This window comes from Nothobranchius furzeri, chromosome 2 (assembly GCF_043380555.1).
Source record: "Nothobranchius furzeri strain GRZ-AD chromosome 2, NfurGRZ-RIMD1, whole genome shotgun sequence".
Classification (NCBI taxonomy): domain Eukaryota; kingdom Metazoa; phylum Chordata; class Actinopteri; order Cyprinodontiformes; family Nothobranchiidae; genus Nothobranchius; species Nothobranchius furzeri.
The window spans coordinates 65,560,051-65,582,364 of record NC_091742.1 but is presented as its reverse complement, the minus strand read 5'-3'; the positions used below and the strand labels follow the sequence as shown (position 1 = coordinate 65,582,364).

The 22,314-nt window shown below is 43.0% G+C and overlaps 5 non-coding genes and 13 pseudogenes across 5 annotated transcripts; all 18 read right to left on the bottom strand.

Moving 5' to 3' along the window:
- Positions 1–195: 195 nt before the first annotated feature.
- On the bottom strand, positions 196–314 carry LOC139067519 (5S ribosomal RNA; annotated as a pseudogene).
- Positions 315–667: 353 nt separating this feature from the next.
- On the bottom strand, positions 668–786 carry LOC139066524 (5S ribosomal RNA). The gene has a single exon (XR_011519424.1). It is a non-coding gene; the product is annotated as a 5S ribosomal RNA (ribosomal RNA).
- Positions 787–1,141: 355 nt separating this feature from the next.
- On the bottom strand, positions 1,142–1,260 carry LOC139068433 (5S ribosomal RNA). Its single transcript, XR_011520031.1, has one exon. It is a non-coding gene; the product is annotated as a 5S ribosomal RNA (ribosomal RNA).
- A 355-nt stretch (positions 1,261–1,615) lies between these two features.
- LOC139066523 (5S ribosomal RNA) lies at positions 1,616–1,734 on the bottom strand. The gene has a single exon (XR_011519423.1). It is a non-coding gene; the product is annotated as a 5S ribosomal RNA (ribosomal RNA).
- Positions 1,735–2,089: 355 nt separating this feature from the next.
- LOC139066860 (5S ribosomal RNA) lies at positions 2,090–2,208 on the bottom strand (annotated as a pseudogene).
- A 354-nt stretch (positions 2,209–2,562) lies between these two features.
- Positions 2,563–2,681, bottom strand: LOC139067606 (5S ribosomal RNA; annotated as a pseudogene).
- A 354-nt stretch (positions 2,682–3,035) lies between these two features.
- LOC139066650 (5S ribosomal RNA) lies at positions 3,036–3,154 on the bottom strand. The gene has a single exon (XR_011519554.1). It is a non-coding gene; the product is annotated as a 5S ribosomal RNA (ribosomal RNA).
- Positions 3,155–3,507: 353 nt separating this feature from the next.
- Positions 3,508–3,626, bottom strand: LOC139067403 (5S ribosomal RNA; annotated as a pseudogene).
- A 354-nt stretch (positions 3,627–3,980) lies between these two features.
- Positions 3,981–4,099, bottom strand: LOC139067657 (5S ribosomal RNA; annotated as a pseudogene).
- A 355-nt stretch (positions 4,100–4,454) lies between these two features.
- LOC139066521 (5S ribosomal RNA) lies at positions 4,455–4,573 on the bottom strand. The gene has a single exon (XR_011519421.1). It is a non-coding gene; the product is annotated as a 5S ribosomal RNA (ribosomal RNA).
- Positions 4,574–4,928: 355 nt separating this feature from the next.
- On the bottom strand, positions 4,929–5,047 carry LOC139067401 (5S ribosomal RNA; annotated as a pseudogene).
- A 353-nt stretch (positions 5,048–5,400) lies between these two features.
- LOC139067291 (5S ribosomal RNA) lies at positions 5,401–5,519 on the bottom strand (annotated as a pseudogene).
- Positions 5,520–5,874: 355 nt separating this feature from the next.
- LOC139067342 (5S ribosomal RNA) lies at positions 5,875–5,992 on the bottom strand (annotated as a pseudogene).
- Positions 5,993–13,196: 7,204 nt separating this feature from the next.
- On the bottom strand, positions 13,197–13,316 carry LOC139067880 (5S ribosomal RNA; annotated as a pseudogene).
- A 353-nt stretch (positions 13,317–13,669) lies between these two features.
- LOC139068104 (5S ribosomal RNA) lies at positions 13,670–13,788 on the bottom strand (annotated as a pseudogene).
- Positions 13,789–14,141: 353 nt separating this feature from the next.
- On the bottom strand, positions 14,142–14,260 carry LOC139067290 (5S ribosomal RNA; annotated as a pseudogene).
- A 355-nt stretch (positions 14,261–14,615) lies between these two features.
- Positions 14,616–14,733, bottom strand: LOC139067341 (5S ribosomal RNA; annotated as a pseudogene).
- A 7,204-nt stretch (positions 14,734–21,937) lies between these two features.
- On the bottom strand, positions 21,938–22,057 carry LOC139067879 (5S ribosomal RNA; annotated as a pseudogene).
- Between the last annotated feature and the right edge of the window lie 257 nt (positions 22,058–22,314).

Genomic DNA, 22,314 nt, shown 5'->3' with positions numbered 1-22,314 from the left:
GGCTCCCACCCCATTTCTTGTCTCTAAAATGCCAGCACTGAGACATTATTGCTAGGGACAAATAAAAGGAGGTTTATTACCAACAAGTGTGTGCAGTTCGTGTGGAACACCTGGCTTTAAAATTATTCAATGACGAAGCTGTTCAAAGATGTGGTGAAGTGAAAAAAACTGTATTTTATAACAAATTAGTGAAAAAGCTTACAGCACCTGGTATTCCCAAGAGGTCTCCCATACAGGTACTGACCAGGCCCAACCCTGGATTGCTTCCGAGATCAGACGGGATCGGGGTTTTTCAGGGTCGTTTGGCCATAAGCGAAAGACACACCTTGAAAAATCTCTGAAAAATCCCTTGTGTATATGTCAAAGTATGATTGTGTCGCCCACTGCAAAGACTAGATTCTTGCATATGGAGGTAAAAGTCTAAGTTAAACAGTTGTCTTCATCACTGTTGCTCTTTTTTCGAGTAACAATCGGCTCCCACCCCATTTCTTGTCTCTAAAATGCCAGCACTGAGACATTATTGCTAGGGACAAATCAAAGGAGGTTTATTACCAACAAGTGTGTGCAGTTCGTGTGGAACACCTGGCTTTAAAATTATTCAATGACGAAGCTGTTCAAAGATGTGGTGAAGTGAAAAAAACTGTATTTTATAACAAATTAGTGAAAAAGCTTACAGCACCTGGTATTCCCAAGAGGTCTCCCATACAGGTACTGACCAGGCCCAACCCTGGATTGATTCCGAGATCAGAGGGGATCGGGCTTTTTCAGGGTGGTATGGCTGTAAGCGAAGGAAAAACCTTGAAACATCTCTGGAAAATCCCTTGTGTATTTGTCAAGGTATGATTGTGTCGCCCACTGCAAAGACTAGATTATTGCATATAGAGGTAAAAGGCTAAGTTAAACAGTTGTCTTCATCATTGTTGCTCTTCTTTAGACTCTAACAATTGGCTCCCACCCCATTTCTTGTCTCTAAAATGCCAGCACTGAGACATTATTGCTAGGGACAAATAAAAGGAGGTTTATTACCAACAAGTGTGTGCAGTTCGTGTGGAACACCTGGCTTTAAAATTATTCAATGACGAAGCTGTTCAAAGATGTGGTGAAGTGAAAAAAACTGTATTTTATAACAAATTAGTGAAAAAGCTTACAGCACCTGGTATTCCCAAGAGGTCTCCCATACAGGTACTGACCAGGCCCAACCCTGGATTGCTTCCGAGATCAGACGGGATCGGGCTTTTTCAGGGTGGTATGGCCGTAAGCGAAGGACACACCTTGAAAAATCTCTGAAAAATCCCTTGTGTATATGTCAAAGTATGATTGTGTCGCCCACTGCAAAGACTAGATTCTTGCATATAGAGGTAAAAGGCTAAGTTAAACAGTTGTCTTCATCATTGTTGCTCTTCTTTAGACTCTAACAATTGGCTCCCACCCCATTTCTTGTCTCTAAAATGCCAGCACTGAGACATTATTGCTAGGGACAAATCAAAGGAGGTTTATTACCAACAAGTGTGTGCAGTTCGTGTGGAACACCTGGCTTTAAAATTATTCAATGACGAAGCTGTTCAAAGATGTGGTGAAGTGAAAAAAACAGTATTTTATAACAAATTAGTGAAAAAGCTTACAGCACCTGGTATTCCCAAGAGGTCTCCCATACAGGTACTGACCAGGCCCAACCCTGGATTGATTCCGAGATCAGAGGGGATCGGGCTTTTTCAGGGTGGTATGGCTGTAAGCGAAGGAAAAACCTTGAAACATCTCTGGAAAATCCCTTGTGTATTTGTCAAGGTATGATTGTGTCGCCCACTGCAAAGACTAGATTATTGCATATAGAGGTAAAAGGCTAAGTTAAACAGTTGTCTTCATCATTGTTGCTCTTCTTTAGACTCTAACAATTGGCTCCCACCCCATTTCTTGTCTCTAAAATGCCAGCACTGAGACATTATTGCTAGGGACAAATAAAAGGAGGTTTATTACCAACAAGTGTGTGCAGTTCGTGTGGAACACCTGGCTTTAAAATTATTCAATGACGAAGCTGTTCAAAGATGTGGTGAAGTGAAAAAAACTGTATTTTATAACAAATTAGTGAAAAAGCTTACAGCACCTGGTATTCCCAAGAGGTCTCCCATACAGGTACTGACCAGGCCCAATCCTGGATTGCTTCCGAGTTCAGACGGGATCGGGCTATTTCAGGGTGGTATGGCCGTAAGCGAAGGAAACACCTTGAAAAATCTCTGAAAAATCCCTTGTGTATATGTCAAAGTATGATTGTGTCGCCCACTGCAAAGACTAGATTCTTGCATATGGAGGTAAAAGGCTAAGTTAAACAGTTGTCTTCATCACAGTTGCTTTTTTTTCGAGTAACAATCGGCTCCCACCCCATTTTTTGTCTCTAAAATGCCAGCACTGAGACATTATTGCTAGGGACAAATCAAAGGAGGTTTATTACCAACAAGTGTGTGCAGTTCGTGTGGAACACCTGGCTTTAAAATTATTCAATGACGAAGCTGTTCAAAGATGTGGTGAAGTGAAAAAAAACTGTATTTTATAACAAATTAGTGAAAAAGCTTACAGCACCTGGTATTCCCAAGAGGTCTCCCATACAGGTACTGACCAGGCCCAACCCTGGATTGAGTCCGAGATCAGAGGGGATTGGGCTTTTTCAGGGTGGTATGGCTGTAAGTGAAGGAAAAACCTTGAAACATCTCTGGAAAATCCCTTCTGTATTTGTCAAGGTATGATTGTGTCGCCCACTGCAAAGACTAGATTCTTGCATATAGAGGTAAAAGGCTAAGTTAAACAGTTGTCTTCATCATTGTTGCTCTTCTTTAGACTCTAACAACTGGCTCCCACCCCATTTCTTGTCTCTAAATGCCAGCACTGAGACATTATTGCTAGGGACAAATAAAAGGAGGTTTATTACCAACAAGTGTGTGCAGTTCGTGTGGAACACCTGGCTTTAAAATTATTCAATGACGAAGCTGTTCAAAGATGTGGTGAAGTGAAAAAAACTGTATTTTATAACAAATTAGTGAAAAAGCTTACAGCACCTGGTATTCCCAAGAGGTCTCCCATACAGGTACTGACCAGGCCCAACCCTGGATTGCTTCCGAGATCAGACGGGATCGGGCTTTTTCAGGGTGGTATGGCTGTTAGCGAAGAAAAAACCTTGAAAAATCTCTGAAAAATCCCTTGTGTATATGTCAAAGTATGATTGTGTCGCCCACTGCAAAGACTAGATTCTTGCATATGGAGGTAAAAGGCTAAGTTAAACAGTTGTCGTCATCACTGTTGCTCTTTTTTCGAGTAAGAATCGGCTCCCACCCCATTTCTTGTCTCTAAAATGCCAGCACTGAGACATTATTGCTACGGACAAATCAAAGGAGGTTTATTACCATCAAGTGTGTGCAGTTCGTGTGGAACACCTGGCTTTAAAATTATTCAATGACGAAGCTGTTCAAAGATGTGGTGAAGTGAAAAAAACTGTATTTTATAACAAATTAGTGAAAAAGCTTACAGCACCTGGTATTCCCAAGAGGTCTCCCATTCAGTTACTGACCAGGCCCAACCCTGGATTGCTTCCGAGATCAGACGGGATCGGGGTTTTTCAGGGTGGTTTGGCCATAAGCGAAAGACGCACCTTGAAAAATCTCTGAAAAACTCCCTTGTGTATATGTCAAAGTATGATTGTGTCGCCCACTGCAAAGACTAGATTCTTGCATATGGAGGTAAAAGGCTAAGTTAAACAGTTGTCTTCATCACTGTTGCTCTTTTTTCGAGTAACAATCGGCTCCCACCCCATTTCTTGTCTCTAAAATGCCAGCACTGAGACATTATTGCTAGGGACAATTCAAAAGAGGTTTATTACCAACAAGTGTGTGCAGTTCGTGTGGACCACCTGGCTTTAAAATTATTCAATGACGAAGCTGTTCAAAGCTGTGGTGAAGTGAAAAAAACTGTATTTTATAACAAATTAGTGAAAAAGCTTACAGCACCTGGCATTCCCAAAAGGTCTCCCATACAGGTACTGACCAGGCCCAAACCTAGATTGATTCCGAGATCAGAGGGGATCGGGCCTTTTCAGGGTGGTATGGCTGTAAGCGAAGGAAAAACCTTGAAAAATCTCTGAAAAATCCCTTGTGTATTTGTCAAGGTATGATTGTGTCGCCCACTGCAAAGACTAGATTCTTGCATATAGAGGTAAAAGGCTAAGTTAAACAGTTGTCTTCATCATTGTTGCTCTTCTTTAGACTCTAACAATTGGCTCCCACCCCATTTCTTGTCTCTAAAATGCCAGCACTGAGACATTATTGCTAGGGACAAATCAAAGGAGGTTTATTACCAACAAGTGTGTGCAGTTCGTGTGGAACACCTGGCTTTAAAATTATTCAATGACGAAGCTGTTCAAAGATGTGGTGAAGTGAAAAAAACTGTATTTTATAACAAATTAGTGAAAAAGCTTACAGCACCTGGTATTCCCAAGAGGTCTCCCATACAGGTACTGACCAGGCCCAACCCTGGATTGATTCCGAGATCAGAGGGGATCGGGCTTTTTCAGGGTGGTATGGCTGTAAGCGAAGGAAAAACCTTGAAACATCTCTGGAAAATCCCTTGTGTATTTGTCAAGGTATGATTGTGTCGCCCACTGCAAAGACTAGATTATTGCATATAGAGGTAAAAGGCTAAGTTAAACAGTTGTCTTCATCATTGTTGCTCTTCTTTAGACTCTAACAATTGGCTCCCACCCCATTTCTTGTCTCTAAAATGCCAGCACTGAGACATTATTGCTAGGGACAAATAAAAGGAGGTTTATTACCAACAAGTGTGTGCAGTTCGTGTGGAACACCTGGCTTTAAAATTATTCAATGACGAAGCTGTTCAAAGATGTGGTGAAGTGAAAAAAACTGTATTTTATAACAAATTAGTGAAAAAGCTTACAGCACCTGGTATTCCCAAGAGGTCTCCCATTCAGTTACTGACCAGGCCCAACCCTGGATTGCTTCCGAGATCAGACGGGATCGGGGTTTTTCAGGGTGGTTTGGCCATAAGCGAAAGACACACTTTGAAAAATCTCTGAAAAATCCCTTGTGTATATGTCAAAGTATGATTGTGTCGCCCACTGCAAAGACTAGATTCTTGCATATGGAGGTAAAAGGCTAAGTTAAACAGTTGTCTTCATCACTGTTGCTCTTTTTTCGAGTAACAATCGGCTCCCACCCCATTTCTTGTCTCTAAAATGCCAGCACTGAGACATTATTGCTAGGGACAATTCAAAGGAGGTTTATTACCAACAAGTGTGTGCAGTTCGTGTGGAACACCTGGCTTTAAAATTATTCAATGACGAAGCTGTTCAAAGCTGTGGTGAAGTGAAAAAAACTGTATTTTATAACAAATTAGTGAAAAAGCTTACAGCACCTGGTATTCCCAAAAGGTCTCCCATACAAGTACTGACCAGGCCCCAACCTGGATTGCTTCCGAGGTCAGACGGGATCGGGCTTTTTCAGGGTGGTATGGCTGTAAGCGAAGGAAAAACCTTGAAAAATCTCTGAAAAATCCCTTGTGTATTTGTCAAGGTATGATTGTGTCGCCCACTGCAAAGACTAGATTCTTGCATATAGAGGTAAAAGGCTTAGTTAAACAGTTGTCTTCATCATTGTTGCTCTTCTTTAGACTCTAACAATTGGCTCCCACCCCATTTCTTGTCTCTAAAATGCCAGCACTGAGACATTATTGCTAGGGACAAATCAAAGGAGGTTTATTACCAACAAGTGTGTGCAGTTCGTGTGGAACACCTGACTTTAAAATTATTCAATGACGAAGCTGTTCAAAGATGTGGTGAAGTGAAAAAAACTGTATTTTATAACAAATTAGTGAAAAAGCTTACAGCACCTGGTATTCCCAAGAGGTCTCCCATACAGGTACTGACCAGGCCCAACCCTGATTGATTCCGAGATGAGAGGGGATCGGGCTTTTTCAGGGTGGTATGGCTGTAAGCGAAGGAAAAACCTTGAAAAATCTCTGAAAAATCCCTTGTGTATTTGTCAAGGTATGATTGTGTCGCCCACTGCAAAGACTAGATTCTTGCACATAGAGGTGTAGCGTTATGGATTTATGCTCTTTTATTGAAGAGAAACCATGCTACGTATTAATTCGGAATATTAATTTTAATAAATCAATAACCAAATGTTATATTGTCCAGAAGACTCAAAGGTTGTTTTCATCCATAAACTGCCGATAATATCTGAGTGTCTGTGTTTCAGTTCAATGAGGAAACCAGTTTGACGTTTAAAAGTTTTAATTCTTCAAATTAAACTAATGATTTTGAAATTGACAAACAGGAAATACAATCAACATTGATAACTTTGTGGGACAATCTTTTTAACAGTTGATATGCTGTTAATGCTCAAATAGACCTTCTGTAGGTGAATGAAGATTGAGAGTGATATGATGTGATTATGGATGCGTGTGGGTGCCAAGTGTAGTGAGAATTGAACATGAGATGAGATGAATGCATGTGTGCATCTGATGTTGCTTCAGGAAGAAACAGGTGTCTGAGTGAAGTGATGGTTTGAATAAACTTAGGTTTAGTGGAAAAGATGCATCAAAACGCTATCTGTCGTGTTTTGCCTCACCGAAAATCGGACCCTCTGTTGGACCCGGGACGTCACCTTAGGATGTTTCATCCAGGTCACCTTGGCTGGCAAAGAAGACAAAGATGCGCTGCGACCCGGTCCAGAGTTGCCCCTCGGTACACGTTGATGGTAAAGCGTTTTGTCGACGCGCTTCCTTAAGTTAATTCACTCAGAAATCAAAAGACTCGGTAATGAGTCTGCGTTAGAAGTTGCGGTTCAGCTATTCTGCCTGGCGTGGCAGAAGCAGCGTGAGAGAAGGGGGGAAGAACGAGCCAACAGGCTCTGCCCCCCCTTTGGTTTTCAGGTCTGTTCTCTCTCGTTGTCTAACACGAACCGAATCATAAGACTGAAAACTTACCAAAAACCTTTCTCTTCTCAAAGCAAACGTGCGTCATCAAATGTGTCTGGAGTTTACTGTGAGCAGGTGTGTGTGGATGTGTGTGAATGTTTGTGCTTGAGTGTGTGTGAAGGTCAGTAACAAACATTCTCAACATTATTTAAGAATGGATTCATTAAACCATTATAATTACCCCAAAGCTAAATAGTCATTCATTTGATTAATCACATTTATAATGAGCAAAATGATAATGGTTACTTTAACATTAAAATCAAGAAAAAGAAGTTTAAACTTTATGTTTTGACTTGGTCTGGGTACAACTCATGTAAACACATCTTCTGGTAGACTGCAGGTGGCAGATGTTATGGTTTCCTCCCAGACTCGCTGGCGTTCAGGTCTTAATCTGTGGGTGAAAGTTCTCAGCGACCCAGCTTTGACACAGCTGAGTCCAACACCCCCATTGTGACAGAAAACCCATATTTCCTCACGTTACATTCCCCCCCTTTTTGTGACGACATGGTGGTCAAGCACAGGCCACCTGCCGTTACAAACACAATAACGTGATGTACTCGTGAAGGTAGACATCCCAGATGAAGGCAGGAACGATGAAGTGTCACCACAGGTCTCGTGTAGAAGGGAGTGTATCCTGATCAGATGATTAAGGCCAAAACTGTTGCAATCATTGTAAAGTAATCCACTTAGGACATCTTGAAAGCAGAGCTTTTTCAATAGCAGTTAATTTCATCAGCAATAATGCAAAGGTATGCAAAGGATAAGCAGCTCGTGTGTCACACGGAGCTGGGCAGGTGATGTATTCCTCAGGCGTAGTCCAGGCGAAGTCCAGTGACGACCTCGACCCATCTCGAACCACGACCGAAGCCCCATGCGACAGAAAACCAGTTGAAGGATGGTGAAGACGGCCCCTCTGATGGGATGTAGTCCATACGAGCTCGGAGAAGGAGACAAAGTGAGACAGCCCACACGATAGATAGCATTTGATGCCAAACAAAGAAATCAATCAAAACCTATCTATGGGTGCCTCTGGGAAAATGTGGGTGCCTTTTGTGAATTATCTAAAGAAGAAATGTTCTGCACCCTGTTCTACGTGTCATGTAAAAACGTGATGCAGTGAAACCACAAATAAAAAAAAGTAAATCCTAACTGATATGTGAAACTCAGCAGGCTGCACTAATTAAAGGCATGTATATAAAAGAAATAATAATCATGAAAATGAAGGGCAAATTGGCTTGTGGCCCTTTAAGGGAAATAGCAAGAAAATAAAATTAAATTTGTAATCAAATATAATCCTGCTACACAAAGCACTAATAAAAAGATAGAGATGTAAATCAGTTCTAAAAATGTAAATCAGTAGGTTAGTAATCCCTAAAAATGTGAGTTAGTAACAGGACCCTGGCTGGAGGCAGGTAACCTGAAAAAAAAAACTCAAAGGATATCACATTTGTTAAAAATCCATCCCACAACGAGAGAATTTGTAACGGTCCACCAGTCAGTGGAAAAGAATCCGGTAAGAATAGAGTCGGTCAGAATAGAGTTTTGAATCTGGTATTGCGGACCCACAGAGACACGAGTTTGGACGTATCTGTGGGAGCAGGCTCATAAGCGATTTGGTTATCAACCTGTTTGTATCTGGTGTTACGAACCCACAGGGAAACTTGTTTGAATTTACCTGAGGGTCCCGTTTGGAACTGGAGCGAAGCTGATGGTTTAGCTGTTAGATCAGAACCTGATTTTACCTGCTCAAAGTTGTGTTGCAGCTTTACGGAGGCGACTTTGTTGTGATCAGAAATGGTAGTGAACTGGAAATGCGAAACTGATGCTCGCAAAGCGGGAGGAGGCTCCCCACCCCCCTTTTGTTGCACAAACCTATGCCATGTCTGTGAGACAGGAGAAGCATAACAAAGAACAGTTCTTAAGCTCTTAAAAGCTCTATTACCAAGAAGATGCACAGTGTCACCTGAATCGTGCTGAAAGAGCAGGTGTTCAGATGTCCAAAGACCTGGAGGTGCTGGACTTGGAGGTTCTGAAAAGGAGTGATCCAAGGATGGTTGTGTCACGGGTGTCAAAGCAAACCTAGCCATGTTTAGAATCAGATACAGACATGATGCTAGCTTTAGGAACATGGTCTGTCCTGAAAACTGAAGCCATGAATACTTTATTCCCAAGAATGATGGAGGTTCCCACACAGAATCAGAAAAACCCGGTTTAACCAGAGTATTTACAGACCGACTAGAACTCCGCCCCGTAGAAGGTGCAGCACCTAACTCCGGGTCGGAGGTCAATGTTGTCAGCTGAATTGGAGGAAGGTCAGTGTCGAGTTCTGCAATGACCCGCCCGCTCGGAGGAGGCGTTCCCCCGAACCGGTTGAAGTCCGCAACGGAAAACTCAGAGCCACTCAGCACCCCCCCTTTGTCAGGAGGGGCCCCGAGCAGAGCATCACTGCACGCACCTACACCTCCCGGGCCGGGTTGCCTTCCCGAGCCCGTGAGAGAGGTGTGCGCAGCAACCACCGAGCCACCTTTAATATCGCCACTGACCACAGGACTGCTGGAAACCGCAGGGTTTTCTGCGTCGTCGTGGTCACCTGTAAGAGAAATCACAGGAAAGAGAGCACAGAGGCCCGAGACTAAGTCACACCCCTGTGAAAGGAGAAAAGAATTGGCCACCGTATTAGCAGAGGTCACAAACTGAAAAGTGACAAGGTCATTCACATAAAGGTCAAGATGTCCGGGCACAAACCCCTTAAATGGCATGGTAGCTCCGTCCGGAGACCACAAGTGTTTCACGGCGGCTGACGTTTCCATCACGCCCCGATAAAGAAGCTGGTTTGTGCATGAGGCGGACTGACGAGTAAAACAGACCTCTGACTGAAATGGTGGGTCACAGCCTGAAGATTTCACACCCATGCTGGAGAGATGTTCAGCCTTTAACATGGATGACAGAGGAGAAGCATTAGGAAACAAAGGGTTAAGCACAACCTGCTTGTCAGAGAGGTTAACCATAGGCTCAAGAGATTTATTCATCTTAAAAGCAGCAGAGAAAGTGTTGTTTATTTCAAACCTTGATGTTGATGGTGGGTTTTTGACCCCCTGGAAGAAATAAAAGTAAAGAAAAAGCGTTATGACTGTAAACAGCATGCTGCTCGAATTCACGACATGAAGTGCAGACCAGAACCACCTCCGACCCAGTGCAGCTGGCACCGAACCGCAGCCACTAGTCCCCACTGTTCCCGACCGGCGGCACCCGCCTAAAACGGGCCCGTTCGGGCGGGCGGAGGGACCAGCGATGCTCGGCCGGTGAATTTCCTGCGTCTTGGCATGTTCTGGAAGCAGAACGTCAGAGAACTTTACATCAGGTGTAACAGTGCAAGAAAGATTTTGTCGTGTCTCGTCCATCTCCCATTAAGTTCAGAGCAACTCGCGTTTTTACCTTCTGAGCCGACGTAAAACTCCGGGCAGATTCCTTAATATGTCTCACACAAACAAGGACTGTCCGTAGCTTACTTAACTTTATGACACAGGGTAAAACAAGGAATTGTTGATAGATAAACGAATACACACAACTTCACAAGATGGAAGAAAAAGGCATGGAACCGAGCAACGGAGGCTGTGAAAGCCGACCCGTTCACCGGTCCAAAATAAAAAATAATAAAAAAAAAATAACAAACCCTACGCTGCCGTGTTGGTGTCAGACGGACAAACGTAGCAAAATGTAGATTCTACACACCGTAGCGATTTACAAGAATCACCGCCAATGCGGGTTTTGTGAGGACACAGACTGACTGTGCCAGAAATGATGACAATTTAACGGGACGCATGCCCTATTTGTCTAACTGTGGCGCTAGCTTAGCTCTCCGGCTAGTTCTAGCGTTCTTTGTCTGTAGCTACCAGACTTAAATTTTCCCGATTAACAAGTAGGCATCTCGCTCCACTTTTAATACGGACTTTAAAAAAAACGTACGCAATCTGAATGCAGTAACGCGTAACGGCTGTGCCTCGCTTTACGACGTTTACCGAGCAGTCAAGCTCCGGCAGGTGTCACCGAGCATTCCGTTTAAAAAGCGCACGCAATCTGAATGCAGTAGAAACTTCTTTCACAATAGCTCGCCCACAGTGTCAACACACTGAGACGAAAGGTGTCCGAGAATTCAGTCTCGGTTCTGAGGTTCGGAGAATATAGTGATAATTTTAGGAACTGAGGATAAGCTGCACGGTAGCTCACCCAGCGATGATCAGAGCGGAAACGGAGCGTTCCGACCTGAGGTTAGATTGGAGACGCGGCGGCGCGTCAAAATGGACAGAATTTAGTCAAAAGCACAACTCACACGTTCGCTCCGAAGGCGAAGATGGGATAAATCAAAGTTAGGTCTGTAATTTGCGGTCAATTTGAGATCGGAGATCTTCCCGGCCAAGTTTCCACCAGGACGACGCCTCGCGGAAGAGTGACTTCAACGGAACAATTTCCGGTTAATTTCAAAATAAGACATCAAAGTGAAACACAGAGAAAAGCGTTGTTTGCAGCTTTTAGATGTAAGAAATCAGATAAATCGCAGATATAGAAGTCTGGATATGCTCGCCATTAAATGTAGCGTTATGGATTTATGCTCTTTTATTGAAGAGAAACCATGCTACGTATTAATTCGGAATATTAATTTTAATAAATCAATAACCAAATGTTATATTGTCCAGAAGACTCAAAGGTTGTTTTCATCCATAAACTGCCGATAATATCTGAGTGTCTGTGTTTCAGTTCAATGAGGAAACCAGTTTGACGTTTAAAAGTTTTAATTCTTCAAATTAAACTAATGATTTTGAAATTGACAAACAGAAAATACAATCAACATTGATAACTTTGTGGGACAATCTTTTTAACAGTTGATATGCTGTTAATGCTCAAATAGACCTTCTGTAGGTGAATGAAGATTGAGAGTGATATGATGTGATTATGGATGCGTGTGGGTGCCAAGTGTAGTGAGAATTGAACATGAGATGAGATGAATGCATGTGTGCATCTGATGTTGCTTCAGGAAGAAACAGGTGTCTGAGTGAAGTGATGGTTTGAATAAACTTAGGTTTAGTGGAAAAGATGCATCAAAACGCTATCTGTCGTGTTTTGCCTCACCGAAAATCGGACCCTCTGTTGGACCCGGGACGTCACCTTAGGATGTTTCATCCAGGTCACCTTGGCTGGCAAAGAAGACAAAGATGCGCTGTGACCCGGTCCAGAGTTGCCCCTCGGTACACGTTGATGGTAAAGCGTTTTGTCGACGCGCTTCCTTAAGTTAATTCACTCAGAAATCAAAAGACTCGGTAATGAGTCTGCGTTAGAAGTTGCGGTTCAGCTATTCTGCCTGGCGTGGCAGAAGCAGCGTGAGAGAAGGGGGGAAGAACGAGCCAACAGGCTCTGCCCCCCCTTTGGTTTTCAGGACTGTTCTCTCTCGTTGTCCAACACGAACCAAATCATAAGACTGAAAACTTACCAAAAACCTTTCTCTTCTCAAAGCAAACGTGCGTCATCAAATGTGTCTGGAGTTTACTGTGAGCAGGTGTGTGTGGATGTGTGTGAATGTTTGTGCTTGAGTGTGTGTGAAGGTCAGTAACAAACATTCTCAACATTATTTAAGAATGGATTCATTAAACCATTATAATTACCCCAAAGCTAAATAGTCATTCATTTGATTAATCACATTTATAATGAGCAAAATGATAATGGTTACTTTAACATTAAAATCAAGAAAAAGAAGTTTAAACTTTATGTTTTGACTTGGTCTGGGTACAACTCATGTAAACACATCTTCTGGTAGACTGCAGGTGGCAGATGTTATGGTTTCCTCCCAGACTCGCTGGCGTTCAGGTCTTAATCTGTGGGTGAAAGTTCTCAGCGACCCAGCTTTGACACAGCTGAGTCCAACACCCCCATTGTGACAGAAAACCCATATTTCCTCACGTTACAGAGGTAAAAGGCTAAGTTAAACAGTTGTCTTCATCATTATTGCTCTTCTTTAGACTTTAACAATTGGCTCCCACCCCATTTCTTGTCTCTAAAATGCCAGCACTGAGACATTATTGCTAGGGACAAATCAAAGGAGGTTTATTACCAACAAGTGTGTGCAGTTCGTGTGGAACACCTGACTTTAAAATTATTCAATGACGAAGCTGTTCAAAGCTATGGTGAAGTGAAAAAAACTGTATTTTATAACAAATTAGTGAAAAAGCTTACAGCACCTGGTATTCCCAAGAGGTCTCCCATACAGGTACTGACCAGGCCCAACCCTGGATTGCTTCCGAGATCAGACGGGATTGGGAGTTTTTCAGGGTCGTTTGGCCATAAGCGAAAGACACACCTTGAAAAATCTCTGAAAAATCCCTTGTGTATATGTCAAAGTATGATTGTGTCGCCCACTGCAAAGACTAGATTCTTGCATATGGAGGTAAAAGGCTAAGTTAAACAGTTGTCTTCATCACTGTTGCTCTTTTTTCGAGTAACAATCGGCTCCCACCCCATTTCTTGTCTCTAAAATGCCAGCACTGAGACATTATTGCTAGGGACAATTCAAAGGAGGTTTATTACCAACAAGTGTGTGCAGTTCGTGTGGAACACCTGGCTTTAAAATTATTCAATGACGAAGCTGTTCAAAGCTGTGGTGAAGTGAAAAAAACTGTATTTTATAACAAATTAGTGAAAAAGCTTACAGCACCTGGTATTCCCAAAAGGTCTCCCATACAGGTAATGACCAGGCCCAAACCTGGATTGCTTCCGACGTCAGACGGGATCGGGGTTTTTCAGGGTGGTTTGGCCATAAGCGAAAGACACACCTTGAAAAATCTCTGAAAAATCCCTTGTGTATATGTCAAAGAATGATTGTGTCGCCCACTGCAAAGACTAGATTCTTGCATATGGAGGTAAAAGGCTAAGTTAAACAGTTGTCTTCATCACTGTTGCTCTTTTTTCGAGTAACAATCGGCTCCCACCCCATTTCTCGTCTCTAAAATGCCAGCACTGAGACATTATTGCTAGGGACAATTCAAAGGAGGTTTATTACCAACAAGTGTGTGCAGTTCGTGTGGAACACCTGGCTTTAAAATTATTCAATGACGAAGCTGTTCAAAGCTGTGGTGAAGTGAAAAAAACTGTATTTTATAACAAATTAGTGAAAAAGCTTACAGCACCTGGTATTCCCAAAAGGTCTCCCATACAAGTACTGACCAGGCCCCAACCTGGATTGCTTCCGAGGTCAGACGGGATCGGGCTTTTTCAGGGTGGTATGGCTGTAAGCGAAGGAAAAACCTTGAAAAATCTCTGAAAAATCCCTTGTGTATTTGTCAAGGTATGATTGTGTCGCCCACTGCAAAGACTAGATTCTTGCATATAGAGGTAAAAGGCTTAGTTAAACAGTTGTCTTCATCATTGTTGCTCTTCTTTAGACTCTAACAATTGGCTCCCACCCCATTTCTTGTCTCTAAAATGCCAGCACTGAGACATTATTGCTAGGGACAAATCAAAGGAGGTTTATTACCAACAAGTGTGTGCAGTTCGTGTGGAACACCTGACTTTAAAATTATTCAATGACGAAGCTGTTCAAAGATGTGGTGAAGTGAAAAAAACTGTATTTTATAACAAATTAGTGAAAAAGCTTACAGCACCTGGTATTCCCAAGAGGTCTCCCATACAGGTACTGACCAGGCCCAACCCTGATTGATTCCGAGATGAGAGGGGATCGGGCTTTTTCAGGGTGGTATGGCTGTAAGCGAAGGAAAAACCTTGAAAAATCTCTGAAAAATCCCTTGTGTATTTGTCAAGGTATGATTGTGTCGCCCACTGCAAAGACTAGATTCTTGCACATAGAGGTGTAGCGTTATGGATTTATGCTCTTTTATTGAAGAGAAACCATGCTACGTATTAATTCGGAATATTAATTTTAATAAATCAATAACCAAATGTTATATTGTCCAGAAGACTCAAAGGTTGTTTTCATCCATAAACTGCCGATAATATCTGAGTGTCTGTGTTTCAGTTCAATGAGGAAACCAGTTTGACGTTTAAAAGTTTTAATTCTTCAAATTAAACTAATGATTTTGAAATTGACAAACAGGAAATACAATCAACATTGATAACTTTGTGGGACAATCTTTTTAACAGTTGATATGCTGTTAATGCTCAAATAGACCTTCTGTAGGTGAATGAAGATTGAGAGTGATATGATGTGATTATGGATGCGTGTGGGTGCCAAGTGTAGTGAGAATTGAACATGAGATGAGATGAATGCATGTGTGCATCTGATGTTGCTTCAGGAAGAAACAGGTGTCTGAGTGAAGTGATGGTTTGAATAAACTTAGGTTTAGTGGAAAAGATGCATCAAAACGCTATCTGTCGTGTTTTGCCTCACCGAAAATCGGACCCTCTGTTGGACCCGGGACGTCACCTTAGGATGTTTCATCCAGGTCACCTTGGCTGGCAAAGAAGACAAAGATGCGCTGCGACCCGGTCCAGAGTTGCCCCTCGGTACACGTTGATGGTAAAGCGTTTTGTCGACGCGCTTCCTTAAGTTAATTCACTCAGAAATCAAAAGACTCGGTAATGAGTCTGCGTTAGAAGTTGCGGTTCAGCTATTCTGCCTGGCGTGGCAGAAGCAGCGTGAGAGAAGGGGGGAAGAACGAGCCAACAGGCTCTGCCCCCCCTTTGGTTTTCAGGTCTGTTCTCTCTCGTTGTCTAACACGAACCGAATCATAAGACTGAAAACTTACCAAAAACCTTTCTCTTCTCAAAGCAAACGTGCGTCATCAAATGTGTCTGGAGTTTACTGTGAGCAGGTGTGTGTGGATGTGTGTGAATGTTTGTGCTTGAGTGTGTGTGAAGGTCAGTAACAAACATTCTCAACATTATTTAAGAATGGATTCATTAAACCATTATAATTACCCCAAAGCTAAATAGTCATTCATTTGATTAATCACATTTATAATGAGCAAAATGATAATGGTTACTTTAACATTAAAATCAAGAAAAAGAAGTTTAAACTTTATGTTTTGACTTGGTCTGGGTACAACTCATGTAAACACATCTTCTGGTAGACTGCAGGTGGCAGATGTTATGGTTTCCTCCCAGACTCGCTGGCGTTCAGGTCTTAATCTGTGGGTGAAAGTTCTCAGCGACCCAGCTTTGACACAGCTGAGTCCAACACCCCCATTGTGACAGAAAACCCATATTTCCTCACGTTACATTCCCCCCCTTTTTGTGACGACATGGTGGTCAAGCACAGGCCACCTGCCGTTACAAACACAATAACGTGATGTACTCGTGAAGGTAGACATCCCAGATGAAGGCAGGAACGATGAAGTGTCACCACAGGTCTCGTGTAGAAGGGAGTGTATCCTGATCAGATGATTAAGGCCAAAACTGTTGCAATCATTGTAAAGTAATCCACTTAGGACATCTTGAAAGCAGAGCTTTTTCAATAGCAGTTAATTTCATCAGCAATAATGCAAAGGTATGCAAAGGATAAGCAGCTCGTGTGTCACACGGAGCTGGGCAGGTGATGTATTCCTCAGGCGTAGTCCAGGCGAAGTCCAGTGACGACCTCGACCCATCTCGAACCACGACCGAAGCCCCATGCGACAGAAAACCAGTTGAAGGATGGTGAAGACGGCCCCTCTGATGGGATGTAGTCCATACGAGCTCGGAGAAGGAGACAAAGTGAGACAGCCCACACGATAGATAGCATTTGATGCCAAACAAAGAAATCAATCAAAACCTATCTATGGGTGCCTCTGGGAAAATGTGGGTGCCTTTTGTGAATTATCTAAAGAAGAAATGTTCTGCACCCTGTTCTACGTGTCATGTAAAAACGTGATGCAGTGAAACCACAAATAAAAAAAAGTAAATCCTAACTGATATGTGAAACTCAGCAGGCTGCACTAATTAAAGGCATGTATATAAAAGAAATAATAATCATGAAAATGAAGGGCAAATTGGCTTGTGGCCCTTTAAGGGAAATAGCAAGAAAATAAAATTAAATTTGTAATCAAATATAATCCTGCTACACAAAGCACTAATAAAAAGATAGAGATGTAAATCAGTTCTAAAAATGTAAATCAGTAGGTTAGTAATCCCTAAAAATGTGAGTTAGTAACAGGACCCTGGCTGGAGGCAGGTAACCTGAAAAAAAAAACTCAAAGGATATCACATTTGTTAAAAATCCATCCCACAACGAGAGAATTTGTAACGGTCCACCAGTCAGTGGAAAAGAATCCGGTAAGAATAGAGTCGGTCAGAATAGAGTTTTGAATCTGGTATTGCGGACCCACAGAGACACGAGTTTGGACGTATCTGTGGGAGCAGGCTCATAAGCGATTTGGTTATCAACCTGTTTGTATCTGGTGTTACGAACCCACAGGGAAACTTGTTTGAATTTACCTGAGGGTCCCGTTTGGAACTGGAGCGAAGCTGATGGTTTAGCTGTTAGATCAGAACCTGATTTTACCTGCTCAAAGTTGTGTTGCAGCTTTACGGAGGCGACTTTGTTGTGATCAGAAATGGTAGTGAACTGGAAATGCGAAACTGATGCTCGCAAAGCGGGAGGAGGCTCCCCACCCCCCTTTTGTTGCACAAACCTATGCCATGTCTGTGAGACAGGAGAAGCATAACAAAGAACAGTTCTTAAGCTCTTAAAAGCTCTATTACCAAGAAGATGCACAGTGTCACCTGAATCGTGCTGAAAGAGCAGGTGTTCAGATGTCCAAAGACCTGGAGGTGCTGGACTTGGAGGTTCTGAAAAGGAGTGATCCAAGGATGGTTGTGTCACGGGTGTCAAAGCAAACCTAGCCATGTTTAGAATCAGATACAGACATGATGCTAGCTTTAGGAACATGGTCTGTCCTGAAAACTGAAGCCATGAATACTTTATTCCCAAGAATGATGGAGGTTCCCACACAGAATCAGAAAAACCCGGTTTAACCAGAGTATTTACAGACCGACTAGAACTCCGCCCCGTAGAAGGTGCAGCACCTAACTCCGGGTCGGAGGTCAATGTTGTCAGCTGAATTGGAGGAAGGTCAGTGTCGAGTTCTGCAATGACCCGCCCGCTCGGAGGAGGCGTTCCCCCGAACCGGTTGAAGTCCGCAACGGAAAACTCAGAGCCACTCAGCACCCCCCCTTTGTCAGGAGGGGCCCCGAGCAGAGCATCACTGCACGCACCTACACCTCCCGGGCCGGGTTGCCTTCCCGAGCCCGTGAGAGAGGTGTGCGCAGCAACCACCGAGCCACCTTTAATATCGCCACTGACCACAGGACTGCTGGAAACCGCAGGGTTTTCTGCGTCGTCGTGGTCACCTGTAAGAGAAATCACAGGAAAGAGAGCACAGAGGCCCGAGACTAAGTCACACCCCTGTGAAAGGAGAAAAGAATTGGCCACCGTATTAGCAGAGGTCACAAACTGAAAAGTGACAAGGTCATTCACATAAAGGTCAAGATGTCCGGGCACAAACCCCTTAAATGGCATGGTAGCTCCGTCCGGAGACCACAAGTGTTTCACGGCGGCTGACGTTTCCATCACGCCCCGATAAAGAAGCTGGTTTGTGCATGAGGCGGACTGACGAGTAAAACAGACCTCTGACTGAAATGGTGGGTCACAGCCTGAAGATTTCACACCCATGCTGGAGAGATGTTCAGCCTTTAACATGGATGACAGAGGAGAAGCATTAGGAAACAAAGGGTTAAGCACAACCTGCTTGTCAGAGAGGTTAACCATAGGCTCAAGAGATTTATTCATCTTAAAAGCAGCAGAGAAAGTGTTGTTTATTTCAAACCTTGATGTTGATGGTGGGTTTTTGACCCCCTGGAAGAAATAAAAGTAAAGAAAAAGCGTTATGACTGTAAACAGCATGCTGCTCGAATTCACGACATGAAGTGCAGACCAGAACCACCTCCGACCCAGTGCAGCTGGCACCGAACCGCAGCCACTAGTCCCCACTGTTCCCGACCGGCGGCACCCGCCTAAAACGGGCCCGTTCGGGCGGGCGGAGGGACCAGCGATGCTCGGCCGGTGAATTTCCTGCGTCTTGGCATGTTCTGGAAGCAGAACGTCAGAGAACTTTACATCAGGTGTAACAGTGCAAGAAAGATTTTGTCGTGTCTCGTCCATCTCCCATTAAGTTCAGAGCAACTCGCGTTTTTACCTTCTGAGCCGACGTAAAACTCCGGGCAGATTCCTTAATATGTCTCACACAAACAAGGACTGTCCGTAGCTTACTTAACTTTATGACACAGGGTAAAACAAGGAATTGTTGATAGAGAAACGAATACACACAACTTCACAAGATGGAAGAAAAAGGCATGGAACCGAGCAACGGAGGCTGTGAAAGCCGACCCGTTCACCGGTCCAAAATAAAAAATAATAAAAAAAAAATAACAAACCCTACGCTGCCGTGTTGGTGTCAGACGGACAAACGTAGCAAAATGTAGATTCTACACACCGTAGCGATTTACAAGAATCACCGCCAATGCGGGTTTTGTGAGGACACAGACTGACTGTGCCAGAAATGATGACAATTTAACGGGACGCATGCCCTATTTGTCTAACTGTGGCGCTAGCTTAGCTCTCCGGCTAGTTCTAGCGTTCTTTGTCTGTAGCTACCAGACTTAAATTTTCCCGATTAACAAGTAGGCATCTCGCTCCACTTTTAATACGGACTTTAAAAAAAACGTACGCAATCTGAATGCAGTAACGCGTAACGGCTGTGCCTCGCTTTACGACGTTTACCGAGCAGTCAAGCTCCGGCAGGTGTCACCGAGCATTCCGTTTAAAAAGCGCACGCAATCTGAATGCAGTAGAAACTTCTTTCACAATAGCTCGCCCACAGTGTCAACACACTGAGACGAAAGGTGTCCGAGAATTCAGTCTCGGTTCTGAGGTTCGGAGAATATAGTGATAATTTTAGGAACTGAGGATAAGCTGCACGGTAGCTCACCCAGCGATGATCAGAGCGGAAACGGAGCGTTCCGACCTGAGGTTAGATTGGAGACGCGGCGGCGCGTCAAAATGGACAGAATTTAGTCAAAAGCACAACTCACACGTTCGCTCCGAAGGCGAAGATGGGATAAATCAAAGTTAGGTCTGTAATTTGCGGTCAATTTGAGATCGGAGATCTTCCCGGCCAAGTTTCCACCAGGACGACGCCTCGCGGAAGAGTGACTTCAACGGAACAATTTCCGGTTAATTTCAAAATAAGACATCAAAGTGAAACACAGAGAAAAGCGTTGTTTGCAGCTTTTAGATGTAAGAAATCAGATAAATCGCAGATATAGAAGTCTGGATATGCTCGCCATTAAATGTAGCGTTATGGATTTATGCTCTTTTATTGAAGAGAAACCATGCTACGTATTAATTCGGAATATTAATTTTAATAAATCAATAACCAAATGTTATATTGTCCAGAAGACTCAAAGGTTGTTTTCATCCATAAACTGCCGATAATATCTGAGTGTCTGTGTTTCAGTTCAATGAGGAAACCAGTTTGACGTTTAAAAGTTTTAATTCTTCAAATTAAACTAATGATTTTGAAATTGACAAACAGAAAATACAATCAACATTGATAACTTTGTGGGACAATCTTTTTAACAGTTGATATGCTGTTAATGCTCAAATAGACCTTCTGTAGGTGAATGAAGATTGAGAGTGATATGATGTGATTATGGATGCGTGTGGGTGCCAAGTGTAGTGAGAATTGAACATGAGATGAGATGAATGCATGTGTGCATCTGATGTTGCTTCAGGAAGAAACAGGTGTCTGAGTGAAGTGATGGTTTGAATAAACTTAGGTTTAGTGGAAAAGATGCATCAAAACGCTATCTGTCGTGTTTTGCCTCACCGAAAATCGGACCCTCTGTTGGACCCGGGACGTCACCTTAGGATGTTTCATCCAGGTCACCTTGGCTGGCAAAGAAGACAAAGATGCGCTGTGACCCGGTCCAGAGTTGCCCCTCGGTACACGTTGATGGTAAAGCGTTTTGTCGACGCGCTTCCTTAAGTTAATTCACTCAGAAATCAAAAGACTCGGTAATGAGTCTGCGTTAGAAGTTGCGGTTCAGCTATTCTGCCTGGCGTGGCAGAAGCAGCGTGAGAGAAGGGGGGAAGAACGAGCCAACAGGCTCTGCCCCCCCTTTGGTTTTCAGGACTGTTCTCTCTCGTTGTCCAACACGAACCAAATCATAAGACTGAAAACTTACCAAAAACCTTTCTCTTCTCAAAGCAAACGTGCGTCATCAAATGTGTCTGGAGTTTACTGTGAGCAGGTGTGTGTGGATGTGTGTGAATGTTTGTGCTTGAGTGTGTGTGAAGGTCAGTAACAAACATTCTCAACATTATTTAAGAATGGATTCATTAAACCATTATAATTACCCCAAAGCTAAATAGTCATTCATTTGATTAATCACATTTATAATGAGCAAAATGATAATGGTTACTTTAACATTAAAATCAAGAAAAAGAAGTTTAAACTTTATGTTTTGACTTGGTCTGGGTACAACTCATGTAAACACATCTTCTGGTAGACTGCAGGTGGCAGATGTTATGGTTTCCTCCCAGACTCGCTGGCGTTCAGGTCTTAATCTGTGGGTGAAAGTTCTCAGCGACCCAGCTTTGACACAGCTGAGTCCAACACCCCCATTGTGACAGAAAACCCATATTTCCTCACGTTACAGAGGTAAAAGGCTAAGTTAAACAGTTGTCTTCATCATTATTGCTCTTCTTTAGACTTTAACAATTGGCTCCCACCCCATTTCTTGTCTCTAAAATGCCAGCACTGAGACATTATTGCTAGGGACAAATCAAAGGAGGTTTATTACCAACAAGTGTGTGCAGTTCGTGTGGAACACCTGACTTTAAAATTATTCAATGACGAAGCTGTTCAAAGCTATGGTGAAGTGAAAAAAACTGTATTTTATAACAAATTAGTGAAAAAGCTTACAGCACCTGGTATTCCCAAGAGGTCTCCCATACAGGTACTGACCAGGCCCAACCCTGGATTGCTTCCGAGATCAGACGGGATTGGGAGTTTTTCAGGGTCGTTTGGCCATAAGCGAAAGACACACCTTGAAAAATCTCTGAAAAATCCCTTGTGTATATGTCAAAGTATGATTGTGTCGCCCACTGCAAAGACTAGATTCTTGCATATGGAGGTAAAAGGCTAAGTTAAACAGTTGTCTTCATCACTGTTGCTCTTTTTTCGAGTAACAATCGGCTCCCACCCCATTTCTTGTCTCTAAAATGCCAGCACTGAGACATTATTGCTAGGGACAATTCAAAGGAGGTTTATTACCAACAAGTGTGTGCAGTTC